The sequence below is a fragment of the Zonotrichia albicollis genome, chromosome 1 (genome assembly GCF_047830755.1).
Source record: "Zonotrichia albicollis isolate bZonAlb1 chromosome 1, bZonAlb1.hap1, whole genome shotgun sequence".
NCBI classification, from domain to species: domain Eukaryota; kingdom Metazoa; phylum Chordata; class Aves; order Passeriformes; family Passerellidae; genus Zonotrichia; species Zonotrichia albicollis.
In genome coordinates, this window is record NC_133819.1 from 83816496 (window position 1) to 83842525 (window position 26030).

Genomic DNA, 26030 nt, shown 5'->3' on the forward strand with positions numbered 1-26030 from the left:
TTTTACACTTTGGGAATTCTATTATAAGGATTAATAGAGAAAACGCTGAGAGTAGTTCTTTATGTATGGCAGCTTTAGAATCAATTTGCTGCCCATCTTCACTTGAGAAGCCCCTCCTGAGCGCAGAGACACGCAGCTGATGGGCAGCAGTGCTGCTGCACGCCTGCAGAGCTACGCAGATGCGACACCAGCGGGGTGCTCGGCAGCATCCTGCTTCTCGCTGCAGCCCCTGGAGCACCCCCAGCCTGGGGCTCCATCCAGCTCCCTGCTCCACCCAGCCCTGGGAGTAGGCAGCGGGGGAAGAGGTTGCTTTGCCCACTTGATTCCTGGACTTTCTTTCATACAATTAACTTCCTTCATAAGCTCCCCTGTTCCATAGCTCCAGTGAACTCATGCTCTTCACTCTGCTCTTGGTCTCCATGCTGGGGAGGTTTGGGACACTCCCACTCCTCTCCTGATCCATCTAGTATTTTCCCTATGCCAAGTGTGGGTTTTTCTTTCTTTTCCTTGCCTTCCCTTAATCTCTTCCCCGCCCTCCTGGGGAGCAGGCACACTGAGCCAACAGGACATGCAGCTGAGGCTGTGGCTGAGCTAGAAAGTGTCACGGGCTTCCTGGAAACACAAATTGGTCTACAAATGTTTGTGAAGAGTCCTGGACCTCTGGCTGTGCTGAACTTAGCAGGTTATTTATCGTGTCCAGATACACATTTAACAAAAGAATTTTGTTGTGACAGTGTTCACAGGGGTCACAGGTTGAGGGAAGAGACGAGGATCTGACTCCATGTTTCAGAAGGCTTGATTTATTATTTTATGATATATATTACATTAAAACCATACTAAAAGAAGAGAAGAAAGGATTTCCTCAAAAGGCTAGCTAAGAATAGAATAAGAAAGAATGAATAACAAAGGCTTCTGTCCCGGACAGAGAGTCTGAGTCAGCTGACTGTGATTGGCCATTAATTAAAAACCACAAACATGGGCCAATCACAGATCCACCTGTTGCATTCCAAAGCAGCAGATAATTATTGTTTACATTTTGTTCCTGAGGTCTCTTAGCTTCTCAGGAGGAAAAATCCTAAGGAAAGGATTTTTCATAAAAGACGTCTGCGACACTTTGTCATATTAAAAGAGAGGGTCTTGTGCTCATTTGAAAGTGGCTTACATATAGAATATATGCACTTGATAGAATTTAACATGTATAACAATAATAATATTTCTACAATCTGTTTGTTCAAATTATTTTAAAAGACTTTTGCAACCAGTAGTTATGGTTTTGAAATGTCTTGTTGGTAACATCTTCAATTCATGGCTGAGGAAATCTAAAGCACTTAGAAGAAAACATTTTTTCCTATTCACCTAATTTAAAAATTGAGTGAAAATATTATTTTCCTTTAAATTAATTGCACAAGATGTGTACCATGAATGGAAAAATACTACAAAAACTAAAGGCGATATTTTGTATCTGAGATGATACATTTTAGACATAACTTAATATTTGGATGACAAACATAAAGAAGTTTAATAAAAGGCTAGATAGTTGTACACATATTATTACATCTATAAACAATGAATTACATGTAGTTTTTATTAGACTATGTCATTGCAGTGTGGTGTGTGGCAAAGAATTAAGCGATGAAATAAGATTTGAACTGCGTGTGCCACATTGTCCCAAGATAAAAATCAAAGTTCTGTCTCTTCCAAAGCAAATTGCTGCAGCAAAGCATTACAGGGACTATCTTGGTCAGAGCAGTAACATACAATGACATTCTTCACTTCTACAGAAAATCAGTACAATTTCATTACCCTGCTTCCCTGCAGGGCAGCTTGATGCACTTACATTAAAGTCTCCATCTCTTACCTGTTTTTTAAAATGCTTGCTGTTCATGTCTTCAGGGCTCTACCCTAATTTTAGCTACAAAGAACACTCTAGCTTTATAAAACAACTTATTTCAGAATTATCTCACTGTATTTTTTCATATGTTTAAGAAACAAGACCACCTTAAAATAAAATAAGGTTTCATTTAAGAACTTATGCAGTGTCATACTAATCTTATAACACGTTTGCTTACCAATTACTTTTTTCTCTGAGTTTCTTGAAATCTTAGAAAAGAGCCCTGGTTAGTTCTGCTCCATGTTTTACTGTTTTGTTAAGGCTATAATGCAATGAACATTTCATGAAGGATAATAATGAAAACACACCATTGGCCCTGGGTTGCAGCAACATAAACTGAGATAGAAAGCGAAAATGAGAAGCAATGTGGAAGGACAGCAGCCCCTAAAATGGCTCTAAAGATAAGATAAACAATCTTAAACTAATCTTCTGAATCATTAGCATTGAAAAAGTTCATACCACACAAGACTAATGATTATTCTTTACAGCAGTAGAAAAGGCTAAAAAGAAAATATGCTTTTTCTATATACCAACGTAATATAGTAGCCCACTTTTACAGCATCTTCACATTGGCTTTTCTCTCAAAATATTTTACCTAGATATCACTCTGTTTTAAAATAATGGTATAATATTTAGCTTCTGTTTGTGTGTGTGTGTCAGATTTATTGTTCACATCAATGACAACTTGTTATTGGACTAGCCTTCTCCATAGAAAAAACATTTAATGCAAAACAACAGCACAAAGTGCCACATGTTGTTCTGCATTATGATTCAGTACTTAGAGGTAAAGGACACTTAACAAAGTAATATGTAGTTCAGTTCTTCAGCCTTTTTTCCCTCTCTGGGCTGCTGAATACACCACCAGTGACCAGAATTGAAAACATGGATTTTTATGAGAGTGGCCTCAAGGGCTCAAATTCCTTCACTTTTCACAAAATAAAATGGTAGTACTGATACCCACCCCCACTGTGATCAGGTGAGTTTCCTGACAATATTTTAGACATTACAGAACTTGTGGTGTTTTGAAGTGGAAAGATAGGGAGTGTAGCTAAAATGTTTTAAAATGTACACTCAAATCTTGGGGTTTAATTGAAGTCTGATTTTCAGCTAGGTACTAAGCAGCTGTAGAAGTCAGCAAGTCTGGTGCTTCATGGAGGAGAAACTATAAATATGAAGTCTAATCATTTTCTAAGCCTAACTTAATCTGTTTACACACATAAGCCTTTGTAAAAGTTTTTACAGCTGTTCTCCATATCCCTGAGAAAAGCTATATCCCATGTACTGCAAAGTAGCATACATGGAGATCAAATTATCTGATATTTTAAGTAACCAACAATATCTGCATAAAAGTTGCATGTCATGTAAGTAGATTGAGGCTTGTGGCCAACATTTGTGGTGTACAGATTTTGCTTGAGATGAAGGGAACGGGAAGTACCTTTCTTTATAAGCTGCTTTCTTCCAGTCCAACCAGAACAATTGTGATGGCCACAGCAGACAGAAGGGTAACTCTTAAATGCATTCTGCATGCCAAAGTGCAATTCCTGTTTATGTCAGACTGCTTGGGGGTGCTGTAAAGGAGCATGGCAGGTTCCTGATTCACAGCTAGGCTGGCCTAGAGACATAATCTGCCTCGTTGTTGTTTTGGCTGCATCCAAACCAGCATCTGTCCTTTGCCTGACCAGAGCCACACAAATAATGCCCACCACAAAATACTGCCACTGAAATACAGTGTGCACAGTCTGCGATCAGCAGGACAGATAATCTTTAAGATCACTGAATACTGACAAGAACCTGCTGTGATACCTCCAGGTCTCTTCATAGGAACACTGTTTTGCCAGCAGGGATGAAGACCAGCTTGACATAGTTGCAATTTGTCCCTCTAGTCTCATGACAGCTCATGCTGCTGGTGCACATGCTCGAGTACATTCAGAAACTGGAAGATGCAGACACACACTTCTCCTGTTGTTCCCAAAGGTATTCATTTGGATGACACTGTTATTTTTCTTCTTGTCTGCTTTGTGTCTTTTGGATTCAGTGTATTCCAGGAACTTGTGAACATTGTTTTACTTCAGGTTATACTTCTGGTAAAAGTCCCATACTTTAACTCAAAGAATTTATTTTATTGCTCTTGTATAATATGATTTGTGACACCCTTGTATTAGACCTGAGATGAAAGCAGACACTGCAATAGCCATAAGCATTTTGATAAAGGGGATCCTCTTGTTATACAAGAGAAGAATTGCTTTTAATTCTGCCCTTCATGTGTGGCACCAGTTTTACTTCCTTACATAATCAAAGCAGGAAGAAATGACTGAAAAAGCTAGAAAATAATGAAATGCATGACCTAGAAAAGGAAGAAGTACAGTGAAATTAAAAACAAATAAACATCCTGCGCACCGCAGTTTAAGAAACCTGGAATGGCAAGATTGTTAAGCTAGCAAAACCCCAGGAAGGAGTTTAATTTCCATTTTACTTCTGATGTGTCAATTTTGGTTTGTCATTTTTATATGGATTATCCTGAAGCCTCTGCCCAAGGAGGGTAATCTTTGCTTGCTTATGTGAACATCAGCTTCAGGACAATACATATTAAGACCATGTCCCTCGTGCTGTTCAAAAATTAGTACAAAGTTAGCTTAAAAGAAAGACCATGAGAGAGGAAAATATTGTACCATGTTGCTTTATGTCAAAACTAAGTGCTAAATGCATTATGTAATTTATTAAAAATATTCTTACTGAGTCTATACGGAGTCTCGTCCATGGAAAAAAATTGAATACAACTAGTTACAGATGATTCCCCAGTTACCTGGAGCAGAATATTTTAGATTAATGAGTAATACAACCTTCTTTTTCTAAGATTAATTTTATGAACAATGTATAAATAAGTAAAAAGGGGTAATTCAACTTCATTTGGGATTGATAAATTTTCAGGAATAATTAATCTGATTAAGTGTATAAGATAGAAGTTCCAGGCTGTGATTCCCCTGATGTACATCAAGCAGGATGGGATTCTTGGTGCTCTGACTGGGTAGAGACTCTGTGCCAAGATAATGACTTCTTCTATTTGCTACCCTCTTGGCTTGTGCTGGGGAAAAAATCACTATGTAGGACCTGCTGTCCTCAGCAAACTCTTCATAGTATGGAAAGCTGGGAATCCACTGTCCCAGGAGTCCTTTTGTCTCTGCGGTGTTGCTTAATTCATCACCTTCTCCTCCCCCATAAGTGCGGGGGATTTTTTAGAGTGTTACTAGTTCCAGTTACACAAAATCGGTGTGGTGAATTTACTTTGGTGACCTCTCTATGCCTTGTAGGAAGTCAGTGAGCTTACTCACTTTTTCAATAAGCCCAGAAGCCTTTAAAGCCTCCTATGGCATAAAACAAGGGAAGATGATATCTGTCCCAATGGAGATGAATTGGAGCTGCACACAGGCATCTCCTCTGGGGAATGTGAGGATGACTCTCAGAAGAATAACAGCTTCTATAAGCATAATGTGAATGAACCTCTTCTTTATTTACACTTTTGTACAAGATACATCTTTTATTCCTCCTTCTTCCATGGGTTCAGAGTTTGAAAGTGTTTCTTTTGTATGTAAAGAAAAATTTCCACCAATAAATGAAATTATGTCAATATAGAGGTATCTTATTGATATCAAATGAGATATATTAACTGCTTCTCTTCATCCTTGTAAAAATCTTTTTAGCAGTTTTCTGCAGCTATTCAAGCTCTTACTGATGTGGATGAAGAATATTAACTGGTTCTACCAGGATTTTAGACTTGGTCCAGGAGCCATGATAAAGATGCAAGCTTTGCACTGAAATGTATTTTCTATAGAAGTATATGAGATGGATTCTGAGCTCAGCACTGTTGACTGGCAGGAGGGAAGGAGTGTGAGCTCCTGGGCTGCTTTTGGCATTAGCATTGTGTCACTGTGCTGTGAGGAGGGTGAGATGCGCTCCAGTGTGACCCTGTGGGGTGTAGCACTTGTGCAGCTGTGCTGTATGGCTTGGGTTGCTCAATTCTTTGGGCAAACTATGGTTTCCAAGGGCAAATGTGCTTGGAACTGTCCTGGTGTTTGTCGCTCTGCCCTTCAGGTATGGTGGAGCATATGTACACAAAAAATCAAATTGTAAAACAATTTAGCCAAACTTTTATTATTATCTTTTATTCTACACATAATACTTAGGACAGTATTGTGACCTGGGCAGATATATATTTTGGTTTGTAACAAATTGGATAAAAAGACTTTGACTGCTCAGTGCATTAACCAAATTCATCTTTTAATCTTCCGTGCCAAAACGTCTCTTTGTAGGCTGGAACTTGAGTTTTCTTGCAGGTTAAAATCTTATCTAGGACACATACAGTAACATACTGGTATGCTTTCACTGCCAGTACAAGGACTAACTATGTTTTATGTTCTAAGAGGGAAAATATTTACTATCTCATGTTACATGTTCTTAATTTGTGTCAGCCGGACTGGCAAAAACCAGAGTGTCTACAGCTCATCTTTGTGCAAGTTTTGCATTACTTCTGGATGCTCTGCATGCTTTGGCAGGCCTGCCAAGACTCTCCAATCCTGTCAGAAAAAAAATTCTCTTTGGATTTCAGATTTGAGATAGATTGGATGGAATGGATCTAGAATATGATACTAAGATGATTACTCCTATCATTTAAATGGTGATAAAGTTCCTAAAGTAGCTTGAAAATGAATGAAAATTGGAGAGTGAAAAAAATTCTCACAAAACAAAAATAAAATAAAAAGGAACTTTAATTGCTACCTAAATCCCTACAGTGGCCTTCTATTTACCCTGTCAAAGGCAGGATGAGTATTAAAACCTTTTAAAATTTAGGTCTAAATCAACATAATTGCAGAAGATTCATTGTTTAGATTTCCAACCAGCTGTAAATTGAATTAACAGAAATAATAAATGACATTTGGAGAAAAACTGATGTTTCAGATTATGAAATTGCCTCTATATTTTTTCAGAGAATGATGTAGATTATTCTAGTCCACTAAGACAATATTTCCATGTGCCATTTACCTTCATAGACATCAATGAGTTTTAAACAGAAACAGAGCTGAAACATAGCAGAAAAAGTGGTATTTTTGACTTGCAACTACATTTAAAAATGCTTCAGCTACATTTTCATTCAACTGCTGCTCAGGATAAAATACAATTCCTCTACTGTACCAGTCAGTCTCAATGCCTGTTATTTCTCACAAACATAAATTTGGCACATTCACTCTCTCTTCCAAGGTTTTTTCATAAGGCACCAAATCTAATCTGCTCTGAGCCTTTGAAGGTTTTCAGTGGAAGGTCATGGTAACAAGTCTTGAAAACATGAGAGGCAAAGCTTTGCTTATGGCTCTTAACAGCACTCTGATGTCACTTCTTGTATACAAGATATTTCTCTAATTACGTACAATCCTTTGGGATTCTGATTGGAGCAGCTTGGTGCAGGGGAACAGTAATTTCTGTAGGTGCTGCTTCCAGTACTTTCTTGACTCAAAAAAATATTAGCTTTGAATATATTGTTAATTAAATTAGTAATTATGTCATAATTGTGTCACAATCATTATTCTGTATACAGACAACATATAAAATAGCAGTTTTTTGATCGCTACTGTTCGTACAATCCACAGCCATCTTTCATTTCCAAGATGTGAATGAGCAGTAAACTTGTGGAGCCTCTCATTCATGCAGCTCAAACTACAATGAAACTCAGGTTTGTGGAAAAAAAACAGGTAAAAGAACAAACAGAAAGTAGACCTACAAAGCAGTAAGAATGAAAATAATAACACCACTCTTCAAGAAAGTCTTAATCTTTTACTTGTTTAGGCTCATGTCCCAGTCCAGGAGGGGGTTTAGGCTCATGTCCCAAGTTTAGGCTCATGCCCCAAGGTCTGATTTTAGTCTAATTTAGACAAACATACCCATTTTGCATTCCCTTCCTGCCTCCAATGCCATGCCTCAGTCTCCTGTCCTCTGGAAGCCCAGATAACCCTGTATGTGCCTGGGGTTTTTGGATCACTACAGGATTCATTTTAAAATAAGAACTGGGTTAAAAATGCAATGTAAATAAAGTGAGAGAACGCCTTAAAAACAAAGAGTCTTTTTTTTTTTTTCAAACTGTGAATTTCACTCACTTAGAAAAATACAAATTAGATGGTAGAGTCAAGAAAAAAAGGCAATATGGTTGGAGGTGTGTGTTATTTTAAATTAAAGTTAACTTCACAGCTCAAATGCTTTTTGCCCTTTTCCTCCATTTTTCAAACATCAGAAGTATTATTATAAAATCCAGCATAGCAATCCAATGGTGCTTGCTGTATTGAAACGCTGCATGTTGCCTCATTTTGCAATTATAATCTGACCTGTGTACTTTCTTTTATGGATAAGTTAAGGCTACCACTTGTCTTATATTCTGAGCCAAAAGAAAAAGAGGAATATTCACTGTCCTGCCATTAAATGCCTCTCCAGCTGTATCCTGGGTGAGAGGTGTGGATATTGTGGGCACCTATGTGTGTGTGTGTGTGTGTGGCAGGTCAGGAATGCAGCAATGGGTCAGATCACGGGTGTGCCCGCAGAGCTTGGCAATGCAGGGAGAGGTTGGTGTGCGTGAAAGGGAAAGGTGGCCAGGGAAGGCCAACCCAGGCTGACCACTGAGCTGGTGAAATTGTCCCTGAGCAGGAGCTGGGAGGGTCTCTAAGGGCAGCTCTGGCTCTGAAAGCTACAGGAAAGCAACTGAGGTGAGCACTGATCCTTGTCTGGCCCCACAGATCACACCTTATCTAAGGTGACACCAAGATGGTTCTTTCCTTCTGTATTTTAGTGATTAAAATTTTTAAAGGTCATGAAATGTTAGGAGACAAGATATACAGTGAACAAAGGGTTACTTAAAACTTGTAATAGCTCAAGTCAATTAAACTAAAAAATGGTAAGCATTGAAGCAGATTGTAACTACAGAGAAATATTGAAGATATGCCGAGTTCCCACAAGAATTTAGTTACAGGAACTTGATTTTCCTTTTAACAACTTTTTCCCAATTTTAGAAACATCTAGGAGAGATATGGCAAAATTCTGAGTTTTTACTGCTACCTGACTTGTCTAACTCTGTTCTGTCACTTTGAATCCCACGCTCATCAGGAAGTGACAGATATTTTCACAGGCCAAGAAAAACAACAACCACTAAAACAAGAGAAGAGGGAGATTTATAAGATCACTCCAAAAGTATTACTTAAAAGACTCTTTTCCTCTCAAGAAATAAATTTTTCAGGGACAGTATGAACCCAGGAACAATGTCAAAAACTGAACAATTGTTCACATATATGGGCCTGAGGCATCTTTGAATTGGATGGTCATTTAATATCTTCTTTGTACAACTATGGAAAAAAATAGACATCTAGTCCAAGCATTCTTTTTTTTCCCCTTCCATTGTAGAATCACTAATAAGGACACGCCTGTTTATGCAATGCTGGATAAAACATGGTGGATTACTTAGACTTTAAATAAATGGTGTGAAAAAACTCCACAGATTTTGCTAGCAAAAAGGCAAGGACAAAAAATGAGAAAATTCATATATTTTTGAAGGAAAAGTACATGTTTTAATGCTACAAATATGCACTGTAGTGTTTAGATTTACTGTGTCTCTGTGATAGACACAGTATATATCCACAACTGTTAATGAAAGACACTCTTCCTTTTTATAATTTTAATTGATCATTATGAGTGCATCTCAAACTAAACAAAATAGACCTTTTAAGGAGTGAAGACAACCTTTTTCAGCAGATAAGGCTCTTAAGGAAATTACTAATGTTTCCTTCACAAAGACACCATGCCCTGTAGAATTCAGGGGGAAGAATTAAAGATCCTTCATGGCTTTTCTTTCCTACCTGTACCCTTGCTCCCATTTACAATGTCTAGGATTTGGAACGCCTCAACAATGTTTCAGCACATGATTTGAGTAAATGGTATCAACTAAACCTGCTTTTCCCCTCTTTTCCCTTAGAATCTGAAAAATGCTCTTCTATTGCTTCATGTCTAGCAACATTATGCATTATACTTGCCTATGTATCCTGAAGTCTTCTATCAGATTTGGATGGACAAAAAACAGAATCTGAAACTATGAAAGAATGTCTACATCCATCTGAAACCTTTGTGTAGTGGTCAATGGATGATTATAGTTGAAATAAAAGCAGCAGACACACTTTCAGGATCAGTCTTTATTTGTGTGTCTTCCTTTGATCTTTTGTAGATAAAAAAGAGCAGTCCTGCATTTTTCATCCTGGTGATGATTTCCTAGCCTCTGCCTCTAAAGCTGTAAAATTTCACAAATTTTATTTTCTGCTATTTTGACATGTATCTGGTTCTTAAGCACAATTAGAATGCATCAGAGAATAATCTTAATTCAGAGAATAACCCTAACACAAGAAGTAAACACTGTTTTATAACCTTTAGGATTTTCAAATAAAAGGATTTTGACAGTGACATGTAGTTTTCAAAAGCTGTGATCTCATATTACATTTCACAATTTACATGATGATTTTGGAGTGCTGAACCACATCTCCAATATACAGAAACAGACCACAAGCAAATCTTACTTCCTTTCAAGTAATTATATCCAGAAAAAATATGCAGGAAGTATCACAGAAACCCTTGATTTTTAAAAATGCATCTGCCACTGCTATGCATCTAGTAAGGATGTACAGAACATTCTGAGATAGAAATGCAAAAGTCCCAAGATGATGGAATTCATCCCTCTGGAAGTACAGCATATGTTATGCTACACTTGAGTCAACAAATTGGCATTTCTGGAAAGACAGATGAAACTATGATTCCTAACATGTATCAACAAGGTTTGATATAGCTTTAGAACACGGAAGTAATTTTTCAATCTGATTTTAAATGTTCAGCTAAAACGAGTAAAATTAAAACAGCATGGCAAAGATGATTTTCAGCAGCAGTAAATCTGTGTTTGTGTGCAATTAACATTTACAGCACGTTTGACTTATTCTTGGTTGTATCAGGTTTATGTGGAAAGGTTTTGGTGGTGGAGGGGCTGAGAGATGGCTTAGATTGGAGAAGAGAGGGCTTAGGGGAGACCTTGTTGCTCCCAACAGATACCTGAAAGGAGGGTGCAGCTAGGCAGGCATGGGTCTCTTCTCTCAAGTAACAAGCAATAGACAAGAGAAAATTTGCACCAGGCAAGGTTTAGATTGGATATTGAGGAAATCCTGAGAGCCTGGGTTAGAGAGACGCAAGAAACTTCCCTCAAAAGCTGTTAAGACCCCATTGGCTCCTTCCCTTGTTCCTATGCCCCTCAGCCGCTCCCTCCCTCCCTGTTCCCTTATTGGCCCTCATCTTTGTCCTGCCCCAATGTTGCAGACACCTTTTTATGAAAATCCTTTTCTTAGGATTTTTTCCTGCTGAGAAACTGAGAGGTTTCAGCAACAAAATGTAAACAATGGTTATCTGCTGCCGTGGAATGCAACAGGTGGATCCGTGATTGGCCCATCTTGGATGTTTACAATTAATGGCCAATCACAGCCCAATTAGCTTGGACTCTGTACGAGACACAAACCTTTGTTATTCATTCCTTTCTATTCTTAGCTTAGCTAGCCTTCTGAGATGAAGCTTTTCCTTCTATTCATTAGTATAGTTATAATGTAATATATATATCGTAAAATAATAAATCAAGCCTTCTGAAACATGGAGTCATCATTCTCGTCTCTTCCCTCATCCAAGAACCCCTGTGACCACTGTCACACCCCAATGCCACTGTTCAGCCCATAGCTCTAGACACGCAGAAACCTGGACTCTCCCCATGAGTGTGCCCTTGGACCCTGAACATTTCACTGCGCAGCTGAATTAAACATCTGTGGATACCATGCAAAGGCCCTCTTTGCTTCCTTACCCTGGACTTTACAAGCAGCTATTCCAGCTGTAACAGGATATCAGGATAAGATCCTTCACCAAAATGGATGTTAAGCACTGGGACAGGCTGCCCAAGGGAATGCTTATGTTGCCATCCCTGAAGGTTATTAAAAGATGTCCAGATGTGGCACCTGGGGACATGGTTTAGTGACAATGCTGGGTTAAAGGCTGGACTCGATGATCTTCAGGGTCTTTGTCAATCCAGTTGACTCCACTATATGTAAGAAGCTGCCAGAAGCTTTCTCCATGTCAAACAAAGCCCATGACAGACAACTCCAAGGTGGACCCACTGCTGGCCAAGGCTGAGGCCATCAGTGGAAGAGGTAACACTTCCAAGAAAATGTATTTTAGGAGGTGGGAAAAGAAAGTTGCACAACTTCATCCAAAGAAAGGAGTGAGAATATATGAGAGAAGCAGCCCTGCAGATGCCAAGGTCAGTGAAGAAGGAGAGGGAGGAGATGCTCCGGACACTGCAGCAGAGAGGCCCCTGCAGCCTGTGGTGAAGACCACGATGAGAAAGGCTGCCCATGCAGCCCATGAAGAACCATGTTGGAGCAGATTTGCTGGCAAGGCTTGTGACTCCACAGGCTTGTGACCCCACAATGGAGCACACTGCTCCTGAAACACTGCAACCCCATCAGCGTGGGATGGACCCCACAGGACCCCACACTGGAATGGGGAGAGTGTGAAGAGGAAGGAGCAAAAGGGGCAATGTGCAATGAACTGACCACAATCCCCATTCCTATTCCCCTGTGCCACTCAGGTGGAGGAGATAAAGAAATCAGAAGTGAAGCTAGGCCTACCTTACTTGTTTATGCAGTATTGCAATTTTGATGTATAAGTTCTACTATCAATGAGAAATGCTGCTTCGACTAGATAGTCTCATCCATACTGAAGTTTTTTTCCTGGGAAACACAGGTTGAGGCTTAGTGACATAACAACAGTGTGTGGGAATGAACAGCACTATCAACTAAGACAGTTCAATTCACAGCAAACACATTTCCTGGTAGTGTAACTTCACTAAAGCCAGTGAATCAACCCTGACAAGAAAATCACTGCTGCATACAAGAATTAGACATATACCTGACCTGATTTTCAGAAGTGCTGAATATTTAACAGTTTTCACTGTGACCTCTAAAATAAGTATCTGCAGCTGGATTTAGGAGCTTCATAAGTTATGAAATTTCTCTGCCATTGACTCTGCAAAAACCTGTACAAATGAAATTATCTGAATATATTAGGGAGGGGTGACCAAAGTTGCACTATATGAGATCTCTTTTTAATTAAAGGAGGTATTGCTGAAGTCCAGAAAACTGTGTATGTTTAGTGTCTTGAAAAATAAGACCACTTGATTTTTAAATACCTTTAATTGCCATTAAAGCTTGAACATTGTAGCTTTACATAGTGTCTCTATTAGTGAATATATATCATACATATATATAAACTTTTTATAATTCCTCTATCAGTAAAATAAACATTATCCTTTCCTGCTTCATCTCTGAAAACTATTGTGAAACCGAGTTCGGAAGTCGTGATGAGAAATTGTGAACCTCTTCAGAAATTTTTTTTCTAACTTTCAAAGAATTATTTCTATAATAAAAGGCATTTGTCAAAGATCCAGTGAGCAATGGTTGAGCAACTTATGCATGATGAAACAGAATAAACTAAGAGGAAATGTGATTAGGCAAAAAATCATTTCAAGGGCACTCCAAGGAAAACACTTGACCAAATATAATTCACTGACTAATTCTTTTAAACTTTTTGCTTTTGAACATCATAATGTAGCATTTGGTATCAAGGGTATAAGCAAAGCAAAGATACGTCAGCAAGAGCAACACAATAGCTTATTTATTAGTTGACAAGGTGAAATGTTCTTTAAAGGATGGGTATTACATACGTATCTTAGAGTTATCTATTTAATAGCTACTCACCTCCTACCTCCCTGAACCCAGCCTAACCTTATGAAAGTGAGAATTGTAATTCTTATACAATGGAACCTTCATGACGCATACAAATATTCTGAAATATTTTAGATCTTAATTTTTGTAATTCAGAAATATTTCTGAACTCAGGTTCAAGCATAGCTTTATAATGCTTGCAGTAATATTGAATATCAAAAACCTCAAATCTTTTTGCCCGAAATATTATTTCTGTTAAAAGTGTGCTGACACGTGTAAAGGCCCATATCTTTTCTTGAAACCAGGATCCATAGTTTGTGAGCTCTAATGAGTATGTGTGTTGATTAAACCAGGGTCCTTGTCCATCTTTCAGGTTTCAGTGCTAATATTTCTGAGGGCAAACATCTTAGAAGCTTGAGGTCTTAGCCATTTCCAAAGGATGGACATCAATAAATGTATAGTTTGGAGTCACCCAGGTGATGGGATTGCTCCAGAGCTACAGGATACAGGCTTCTCTTTTCTCTTCTCTTCTCTTCTCTTCTCTTCTCTTCTCTTCTCTTCTCTTCTCTTCTCTTCTCTTCTCTTCTCTTCTCTTCTCTTCTCTTCTCTTCTCTTCTCTTCTCTTCTCTTCTCTTCTCTTCTCTTCTCTTCTCTTCTCTTCTCTGTGCTAAATGCATCAGTTTCAGCAGGAGACTGTGGCCCTTGTCCAAGATGGCCCAAAAGACTTATCTCCTTCTAGAGGACTCTGACTGTGTCTGTCTTCTGTGGAACTTCTCTCTGTTGGCCTGTCTGCTGTCCCATGGCATTGCAACATTGGCAGTAAAAAAGCAAAGGCTGTGCTGCAGCCCAGCAGAACTGTTATTGTCCAATGTGAAAGTGAAGACACATCCTGCAGCAGAGACACAAACTCTTCTGAGATAAGGCTGATGACAGATAAGGCTGAGGTGTCGCATGTGGCAGCAAGAGTTGATACTGCTCGTCCTTGCTGCAGGCTGGGATGTGTCCCAGGACCATAGCTGGGTTTTACTCTGCACGCAAAAAATTTATACACTCCGAATTACATCCTGAGGCTGCATCTCAAAATACATGAATAATAAGAGAAGCAGAACCCCAGAGGGAACTGTGAACTGAAATTTTCTGGCAGAGTAGGCTTATGACTTGAGACAATAAGCTTCCCTGATCTGAAGAAAGGCCTTGAGAATCTGCTGTTCCAGCTTCCAACAGCATCTTTAGGAACCTAGAGCATATCCTCAGCTCGAACAGAGATTCACAGACACCTATCTACTACTCACAGGCATCTATCTATCTCCAACTAAAGACTCGGAAATGCAGAATGTGAATTTTGGCAAGAAGAAAGCCTCACACACTTTCATGATTGCCAAAATAAAAATTTAATATGGACATCTTCCTTTAGAAGTGCAGAGATTGGTTTCCTTAAAAGTCAGCTGGGGAACTACACTGTGTAGGAAATCCAAGGAAATTATCTCATAATTTAATGGGTTTAAAGTTCAAAGAGGGGTGAACAGAAATTAACTCTGGCATAAATAGGTCTTTCATATACCAGACACAACTATAGGAGCAAAGGAAAATCTAAAGTTGGAAAGCAGTCATTAGTGGAGTATTATCTATTTTCAAAGTAGCCCCAAATCTGTCTGCTGATATTTACACACTACAATTTTCACAATCTTCATTGTTTTGTCTTTAAAGGAGCATATGTGGGCTCCTTTGAACAAGTGTGTTCTTAGACTTTTGAAGGTGTGTTCAAATTCAAAAAACTGAATAGCTCCTCTATAATGGAGATGTGGGACTTGAATTCTTACACTAGAACTACAGGTGCCAGTATATTTTCACTTTGAAGTTCCAAATGTCTAAAAAATGATCAAAGTGAATCTTTATTAGTGGAAGCATACAGGATTTTTTTCTCAATTTACCTGATTATTAATTTTGCAGCTAACACTGATTTCTTATTTGCTAAAAGCTGGGTAAAACATAGAAGATTAGAGTCCAGTAGAGATACCAGAGACAGATGGTAACAAATAGATGCTATATATTTAGTATTTCCACATAGAAATATCTTCTTTTTGCTGCTTAAAGTGTAATATTAATTTTAACAGTAAAATAAGGACTGTAGAGGGGTCTTCATGGTGACCCATGTAGCTCCCAAAATAGTCCTCTTGCTCTTTCAATTTGATCCTTATGACTTAAATTCTCTAGTGTTGCACAAAGAGCAAAGGTTTTCTTGCATCAAGCTGAAGAGATGCCCTGAGAGAGGTGGCAAGCTCCTCAAACACCCAACAAACTCCAATGTAAACAATGAAAGCCTCATTCCATGTGAAAACTCCCTTAATCTCAGTTGAATACTTAAGCATTTGTACTACATTTTGAGGCCATGCATGATTCATCACACCATGACAGTCTATATTCTGGTATCTTCTTTCATATTTTGAAGTTTACAAAAGATATTGGAAGCGTTCCCACTCCCTACTGTTGCAGTGTTGTTGGGAGTCCCCAGGACGAGGTGAGAGATGTGAATTGATTCCAAGCTCTCAGAAGGTTGATATATTATATTATATTATATTATATTAATTATATTATATTATATTATATTATATTATATTATATTATATTATATTATATTATATTATATTGATAAACTAAAACTATACCAAAGAAAGAGAAAGGAGACATCAGAAGGCTAGAAAGAATGAATAATATAAGCTGGCATCCTAGCTGCACTCTGGAAGAGGTTAAAGAATTTCTACACAAATATGAAAATGCGTCAAGGTAAAACCTGTGTCTGATGTAGGTAATAGCATTCAATTTAATTCTTCTAGTTGGGTAGCATAGCAGTCCTTGCCCCACTCTTGGCACACCTCATGTACAGATACAGATAGAACTTTGTCTCTCATGCTTGGCCACCTCTTGTTCCTCTCAGTGTATATTTTTGGAATACAGACATGTTTTTATTGCTCTGAATTACTCATATCAACCCTTGGATAAGATTCTCTCCTGCAACTTGAAGAAGAGGAAGTTCTTCACCTGGTGAGATGTCTCCAAGTATTCAGAATCCCAAGCCTGCGCAAATCAATTGTCTACCCAGTAAGGCGTCTACCATGTGAGAGTCATCACTTGGTTCTGACCACAACTTCTGAGATTTCTTTCCCTGCACTTACAAATGTTTTTTTTTCTTCATCTCTGGAATATACTGATAAAGGAATTAAAGTAATGACATGCCTGTGGTCCTGCTTTCTTCACATTAGCTCATTAAGAAGCACACACAGAGAAGCTGGAGTGGGTGAAGGAACTCAGACATGTGTTGAATACTGATAACCGTCCTGGAGCCACATGCAGTGAAGAGCTCATTGGCTGGATTTTTCCTGCTGCTGGATGTAGTAATGAATGAATGACATGTTTAGTAAGCACAGAACACAATTGTTTTTCCAACATATTTTACAAGAATGGTAAAAAAAAATCAGACTTTTTTGATTCCCCCCAAAAAGTAGTCATTCCATCTGGCTTTCTGAAGCAGGAGAAATTGCCTCTTCCTCAGGGAAGCTACATGCAATACCAAGAATTCTAGTTTGGGTTTAAGTAGCAACAATTTTCTCCTCCATGCTCAGCTCTACTACCAGGTTTCTTCCCTGTTCACAAACATGTAAAAGACTTGCTAATACAGGCTTCTAAAATACAGCAGGAAAACCACTATCCATTTTCCATTTTTTCTTCCCCAAGCTCTGAAGTGCTGTTTGTTAGCAGAATAAGGAAGGCACCGTAGGCTTAGTACACAATTGCTAATGTATTGTAAGCTCTAAGCAATTTCTAAAGTTCTACCTGCTGCAGCAGCTCAGGGTTTCTTAGAACAAAATATTTCTGGTTTTTTATGGTATCTAACTTACATGGCCAAAATATTGCAGGTGAGATCAACATGAGACAGAATGAAAAGAAAAAAGAGTGGGAATTGTGTCAGGAATACAAGAAAGTTGAAGCAGGTACGCTTCACTCCCTGCTAAATTAATGTTTTATTTTGTATTGGCATGCAATTGCAAGAAAATAAACTATCTCCTTTTCTTCCTTTCTTTGTTAAGAAACAACTTCCTATAACCTTATCGATATGAGTTTAAGATAAATATGTATGTGTTTTCCTTATATAATTAATTGAATCTCAAGTAGAGCAGTGGTGAGCTAAGGAAAGAAAAATAATACCAATATGTATCATGTTAAAATTTTTGATTAAGAGAAGCTCTTTAAATGATACCAAAGGATTGTGTCATGCTTTCTGAAATAGTGACGAATGTGTTCCCCAGTGTGGCACAGAACCAAAATCAATGACAATGGATTAACTTTAATATGCTGGATGTAATGGTTACATTTTGGAGGGAACATTATCTCAAATTGGCTTTAGCCATGCTACTAGAACAAATAAAGCCAATACTTAGAAGTTAAATGCATTCCAATCCATTTAAATGAAATGCATTTAGTCGATCCTACCAAACGTGCATTTTTCTTTGCCAGGCAGAGCCCTCGGACATCTCTCTGATGGCTTCAGGCATGAACATCTGTCAGTCACAAATAGAGTTTTTACTAATCCAACCAATACTTAGGGCAGGTAAAATAACTTCTGTAGAAGATTAAGTTGTTTAGTGTCTTGGCTATACAATTGTACCTACTGAAATCATGAAACCACTTAGAGAGCATTTCCAGATCCATTTGCATAACATGATAATCTTTTCTGAGCTCCCCCCTATTCCCCAAGGCAAACTGGAGATGCTACAATTCTGAGATGGTGGTACAATGTGCCGCCTCGTGACGTTTTAAGGAATATATGCCTATTTCTCTGTGCACTCACTTTTTCCCAGACATTTTTACAAATCCTAAAATGATTTTGAGAATTTTCATCTTCTGTGTTTGATGTTAATTGATTTAGAAATAGACTACCCACTACAGAAAGCAGAGTGAGATAGCTGACCATCCAAATCCCTGCTTCATTCATTTTTAAAGAGGCAATTTTAAAATTTAGAGCCATCTAAAGAATCTGTCAGAGATAGCTGAGAGATAGAGAGGGCAGTCAGAAAAACCCTTAGGGGATTATTTCTATTTAGTTGAGCAGCTCAGATTGCTGTCAAACGTTAGTGGAGTAAGAACTTTTGACTTCACAAAGTGACAATTAGAGGGGGCCCACATTAATTCACAGATATGTGCCAACCTTGAATTCAAAAAGCTCTTCATCTCAGTAAAGGATTTATTTTATTTTTCACAGCAGGTTGCACAGGTTTATTATGAACTGTGTTTTGACATATTTTCTTTCATCAATTTAGATTGCTCTGAGAAAAAAAAAAGTGTGAATATCCAAAAATACTTATCCTCTTTAATTTTGAAGTTGACATAAGTGTCTCCTGCTTTAAATGGGCCACCAACTGCATGTGCATTAAGATTAGAATTCTGAAAAATCAAACAACAAATTAAAGACAATATTTTGAAAAAAACATTGATAATAGTGGCTGTTAGCATCTCTCTCCTCTGAATGTCCCTTATTTGTGAAAGACTCTTAGAATTATCCATCATTCTCTGGACTGAAAATTTTGCAAAAGTGGATGTCAGTTAATATGGGAATTAAACAATCTGTGTTAGGAATGATGATGTAGAGAAAAGTGCTCATGATATACTGAATATGAAATTTTATATTAAAAAATAGTGCAATAAATGTTAAAAAGGAGTGGTATATTTAAATACAACATAGAAGCTATGAAATTACTTCATTGTCAGAAAAAAATAGAATTCATTTGGACAAAGCAGGATTTCCAAGATTATTCATTTATACAACTGATTTCAATTTAGTGGTTGGCAGACATCTTGTCTATCTTCCATGTTCATTGGCATGCTTCCCCCTCTCTTTTTCCCAGAAGTACGACATACAAGATGGATGTGTGCCTCACTTGAGGCACTCTGTTTCAAAAGATCCGAATGAGTGACAGAATTAGAGAGTTAGTACAGGAGATGCAGGGCAGGTGAGGTGCTTGCTAGAGGGGTGACTACAGCAGGTACTGCTGAAAGAATAAGCACCCTGCCAGCAGTTGGTGATTGGTGGAGTTTTTTAAGTACTGCCCCTGAAACGAAACTTTTCCAATATTTTCATTAATGATGTTGTCATGAAGCAAAAGTGAATGCCCTATAAAGCATGCAGAATTTTCTAGGCTAAGATGCATAAAAGAGGACTGCAATAACTGAATGACCAGGACTGAAATAATGAAAATGCAAATAAAACCAGTATTGCTATATGTAAGGCAATGCACTTGAAAAAATACTGTAGATCTCAGTGTAAATTGGGAGTTCCATTTCTTGGAACTAACTGATAAGCCATGGGACCTGTAATCTCAACTAATTAGCTGCAGGTTTATGATAAGCTATCAAGATTAAATACCAAGGAAGGCAAATGCAATTATATTATGTATGAGGAAAGCATTTCAAAGCAAGAGAGGGAAATATTAATGTCATTATAACAAATAGTGTTCAACTCCATCAGAAAGACAACCATAAGCTCCTGACTACCTGGGCTAAAAAACATGAATGCAAACCATGTACAGAGAACTGCAAAACCATGTTTAAGTGTGGATATGGACACTCCACAGTATTCTGTCCCTACATCTCACTGAGTCAGCAGCTGCAGGCTATTGATGCTCTATTTCACTTTTGTGCCTTGATTTTCTTCACGTAGTGTCCTGGTTTCAGCTGGGGTAGAGTTAATTTTCTTTCCAATATCTGGTGCAGTGCTGTGTTTCAGATTGAAGATGACAATAATGTAGATGACACAATGTTTTGGTTGTTGCAGAGTAGTGTTTACACTGTCAAGAACTTCTTAGTTTCAGGAAACGGGGGAAAACAGACAGTTACACATCTAGATTTCACCCCAACACAGAATAACATCCTAGTGAGTAACACAAGTGAACCTGGAAGAAGACTCCTTTAAAGGAGACTAAAAGAGCATGGTATGTTTCTTCCTAATGTTGCAAAATTAAGACTTAGCTGAAACAATTTCCTTCTAAAAATAGAGGAGAGTATTTAATACCAGAAGGAGACAAAATCAAAATGATAAAACTATCGTAAAAGCAAATGGATAAAAGCAGTCTATATGCAAGTATACCTGGATGAAAAAGGTCTATAGCAACGATCAGAGCTCTGAAATCCTGAGCTACCTTTCCAAAAGAAGATCTGTCTGTTCCCAAGATTTATTCCTTTTTCAAATAAAATTTGAAGTGCTTGGGAGGATGATTATCAGATTTTGTGCTTATGCAAGGCAAGGCAAGGCCAGGACTCAGCAAGCCCTACTGAACATACCTCTGCAAGGTTTCACTAGAACCCTTGTTGTCAAGTGGCTGTTTCTAATTCACCTACATTTTTGCAGACCATTATTTGTTGGAGATTTTTTCAGAAATGGCTTGGAAGGCAGCTGTGGGGGACAGGTTCTCACAGCTTGTTTCTGTAAACAGCAGAAGTTCTCAGGTTGTTTTTAATTACAAGTAAAAGTGACAAACATGAAGGCCTTGAGAACCTTGCATATCAGAATTCTCAGGCAGCTTTCTCATAACAAGTGGATGTTCTATCTTTGGCTGTTTTGGGAAAGCAAAAATAATTTTGAGAACCCAAATATTGGTATTAGAAACATAAGGAGGAGTTGGTATGTTATCTCTGACCTATTGTGAGCTCAGGTTTGCAATATGCATGAACTTAATTAACACGGTTATAAAAAGTGATTGATTGATTGATTGAATAAATGGAGTCAGATGCTGAACAAGGAAGTTGGGTCTCTCCCTCCATCTTCAATAATTATTTAACTACCTATATGCTGACTGTGTACAGCATTGTTTTAGCAGGGCAACAGGTAAGCCTGTGTTAAATGTCTTGCAGAATTTTAAGCATTTTGCCCTAAAAAGTTTCTTATTGAAATAATACTGTACTGCTTCTTATTGAACATAACACTGTAGTAGCCAACAGGGACTATCTGAGACCATATTAAATTCAATAGAATACACCTCTACATCAGTGTTATGAAGTATAGAACTAACTTTTCCAACTACAGAAAGAAGTCAGAATTTTTTTTTATTGTTGAAAGACATTGGGCAGATGACTGCCTTGCTAGGATAAAGCTTTTAATGATAAGGCATTTTAAGAATTCTCTTTATTTGTTCCCACTAACTGCAAATTCAAGGCCACCAATAACTAAACTGTCACCAAGAAAGTCCTCCAGGATTTAAGAGAACCCAAGGACTGTCGACTACTGAGCAGCTCAGTCACTGCATCTCCTTTATTCTCTGTCATCACTTATAAATTATTTTTCTTTCATCTTGTTCTTAGTCTTTCAGAAGAAATTCGAAGAGACAGCCTGTGCCTATCCCAGAGAACATGACTGATCCCCTGACATGCTAAATTTGTGGATCTCCCACTTATGGCCTCTGACTTGGTCTCAGGCGACTGACTTGGGGCTGTAGCTCCCACTCCAAGAACAAGACAGCTAAAAGTAACACCCAGCTGTGTGACATTGAAGTAATCCCATGTCTCCAGGACCTTGAGATGGTGCCAAGATCTGCATCCATTGACTCAACCACCACCAGCAGTCCCACAGCACATCCCACCTTATGTGGTTTTTCAGCAGAAGAACAACAGAATGGAAGGCAATGGCTATAAACAGTGGTGTGATTTCCCAAAGAGAGTAGAGGTACGTTTCCATTATTTCAGAGCCGCACAGCCCAGCACTGCCAGGTGTGGCATCACCACAGGCACGGTGACTTGTCATTGTATTTGCAGCAGTGATTACACCCATGATGGATACAGGGCCCTCTCCCAGTAGTAAGATTTTGCATGATAAATACGGCCAAATATGTACCAAATATCCCCAAACCTCTTTTTTTTTCTCCTGAAAACTTGAATCAAAGCCATGGGAAATGCAGTCATCTTCTGAGAAATGCAGAGCTTATTGGCATGGTATTACTCTCTGCTGGAGGCAGTCAGAGGGTGATACACAAATTTCCAGAAAAATTTTCAGGAAGCTTTTGTTCATCACAGAATTTGCCTTCTGCTCAACCGACAATTTCCCTCCATTCTGTCTTGGTTTCTTCAAAAAGCATTCTCCATGTCCTTGATATCTTGTTTTGCATGCAGATGTTGAGGTGTTGGTAAGGGGGGGCTCCTAGCCATCCCTCTGTCCCCCTGGGTGGGGTAGATGAGCATAAAGGAATGAAGGGTTCTAAAGGAATTAAGATCTGAAAGAGGAGAGGAGAGGTTGTTTCAGTGTTTGGGGTTTAGATTTTTACCACCTCAATCTGGTGGTGATAAAATAGATTGACAATAAATTAATTATTGGCAAGTCAAGTTTGTTTTGCCTGTGCCGATAATTGGAAAGCAATGTCCCTGTGTTTATTGCCACCCATGAGTTTTCTTATTCTTAATTTTTTTTTCTTTTTTTCTCTCTCTATCCCACTGGGAGCAGAGTGCTGGAATAAGTGAGCAGCTGGGTGAGAGTTAGTTGTTAACTAAGACTAGCCCACCACATATTTGCATCTGCAAGATATATATAGAGATAAAAACATAGCTGCTCCCAAGGCTGTAGAAGAAAATAAAATCCTAGGAGAGAATGGAAATAACTCAGTTTGCTTGCAGTTTCAGCTGATTTCTGCTTAATAATCCTTCTTTTCTGCATCAGTAAACCAATTAAGATAAGAAGCATTGGTATTTCACTTTTTAAAACATCATTCTCTTTAGGAATTTTTTTTCTCTACCATATCAAGCCAGACTCGCTGGGTGCTTTTCATACAAAATTGAAGGTTCCTATTTACATTTGTAACTCTTTGGCTGCAGCACATCTACACACAAAAGATCCCTTTTCTCAATGCAGTGAGACCTCACCTGGAACACTGCATCCATTTTTGGGATCTCCAGCTCAGGAAGGGCATGGACCTGTAGGCGTGAGTCCAGAGGAGGGACAGCAAAATGATCTGTTGCTGTAGATTCCATGCTCAAATGGTTTGTCAGAGGATGAAGTCTTTGAATAGCTCATATATTAGTGAGGTCCTCTGGAGATTTATCCTGTTTTGAAGAACAAAGGAGGAAAGAATTTAGGCTTTAGGTTTAATGATGTGTCTTTCTAATGAAACTCTGATCCAGTCTGATTCTTTGTTCTTTCCACTTAGTTGCATGGAGAAATGTATTTATCAAGTAATAATTCAAACACAATTAATTTCACTAACATGTATATCAGATGCAGATTCAAAGGTAAAGTTTACTACATCAATAAAGGTGGTAAATTCTGTCCTGCAGGCTGAGTTGAACATGCTTCTTGGAGGACATGGGCAAGGTCACACAAATACTGCATTCCTGCTCATGCATTTTCTTACCTTCTTGCTTGTCACAAAAGCAACACGTTGAAATAATCCCATGGATATGGTGGAGTGCAGGACAAATGGGATTTCCCTGCTAATAAGGCACTACACGGCAGTCAAGAGATATCCACTGGAACACAGTTATTTTAGGGATTGACACTGTTTCTTACCTTTGTGTGAACTGGCCAGACTTCTGACATTCAACATTTTCTTCTTCTGAACACCTACAGTACTTGTAGATGCTAGGCTAGTTACAAGCACAACTAGAGCAAAATAACTTTCCAACAAAAAGTTCTACAAAGCTCCCTCTCCTCTACCTACTGTCTCCTTTACTGACCTTTCCAGTCCTGCTCAGACAGATTTCATCAGATTTCTAGTTGTAGACCACACTGTTAGCCTTCTGGATCGGTAAGAAGCAGCCCTGTGTTTTCCAGCAGTTTCTTAGGGTACACTGTGCTGCAGACTCCCAACTCCCCCTCTCCCTCATAAAAATCCAGACAAAGAAACCATGCTTTTCCCTGCTGTCCTCCCAGCACTCTTTTAAGGGAAGATAATGTAGAGCATCTGTAAACTCCAGATAAAGAGTAACTGCCCAATACATGCTCTGAAATTAGCCTCCAAGTATCAAAAAGATTGCCTATTAATTATTAGTGACACTAAGCTAGGGTTGGACCTGTCCTAGTAGTTACTATGTATATATATATATATAAAAGAAAAAGAAAGGATTCTAACCACATTTACAATGAATTATGCAAGATCAAAATGTTAAGGGAATATTGTTGTATTTGTGGGGTTAATTTTTGTCTCAAACACACAATTCTAGTACTCTCCTATTGCTCATCTAAGGATATTTTTATATGTGTTTTTATTCTTTTTTTTCCCCATAGCATCTGTTTTAGAGAAGCAATATGTTTCTTTGCATTAAACAAGTGCTGTACATGTGGTTGTCTGACTTTAAAGCTTCAGCTCCTTTCTTTTGCTTATGCGCTTTTCATTGTTGCTGGAAATATTTGAAAAAAGGCATATTGCTTACTTTGGTAATTATAAACCAGTAAATGGTTCTGAATGCCACAACTGCAAAGATTTGCATTAGTCTCTTGCAGTTTCCTAACTACAAGCCTTAATATAGTTATGTCTATACCAGGAACACAATAACATTACCAAAATTAACTGAATTGTATCTGAACACACTTAAAAAGAGAGGCCTGCACAGTTGGTATAATTCCTATGCAGTTGTCAAAGCTTTTTAACAGTCCTCCCCCTCCACACTGCTGTTTTGCATGATGTTGTTAATGTCACGTATACAGACGGTGTCTGCCTTCTATGCTATGTTGAATGGCAGGAATTATAGAAAAATTAATGTAGAAAAGGATGCCTGGAGGTCCTCTAGTCTAAATTTACTCTAAACAGGACCAGCTTCATAGCTATGCAAGGTTGCTCAGGACTGTGTCCTGGGGTGCATCAGGCACAGCATCACAGCCAGGCAAGGGAGGGAATTGTCCTGCTCTGCTCTGAGCTGGGGCGGCCCCACTTCGAGTGCTGGGGGCAGTTCTGGGTGCCACAACATGAAAAAGACTTTAAGTTCTTACAGAGCATCCAAGGGAGGGCTATGAAGATGGTGAAGGGTCTTGGAGGGAAGGCATATGAGGAAGGGCTGAGGTCACTCGGTCTCTGCTGAAGAGGAGACTGAGGGGAGATCCCATGGTTTGGTTGTTAACTACCGGAGGCTGGATACTGGAACAGGCTCCCCAGAGGATTGATCACAGCACCAGCCTGGCAGAGCTCAAGAAGCATTTGAACAACACTCTCAGGGACACTGTGTGATTCTTGAGCCTGTCCTGTACAGGGCCAGGAACTGGACTTTGATGATCTTTTTGGTTCCCTTCCGGCTAAGGATATTCTATGATTCCTCGTAAGGGAGTAGAGATAATTTCCTCCAGAGGG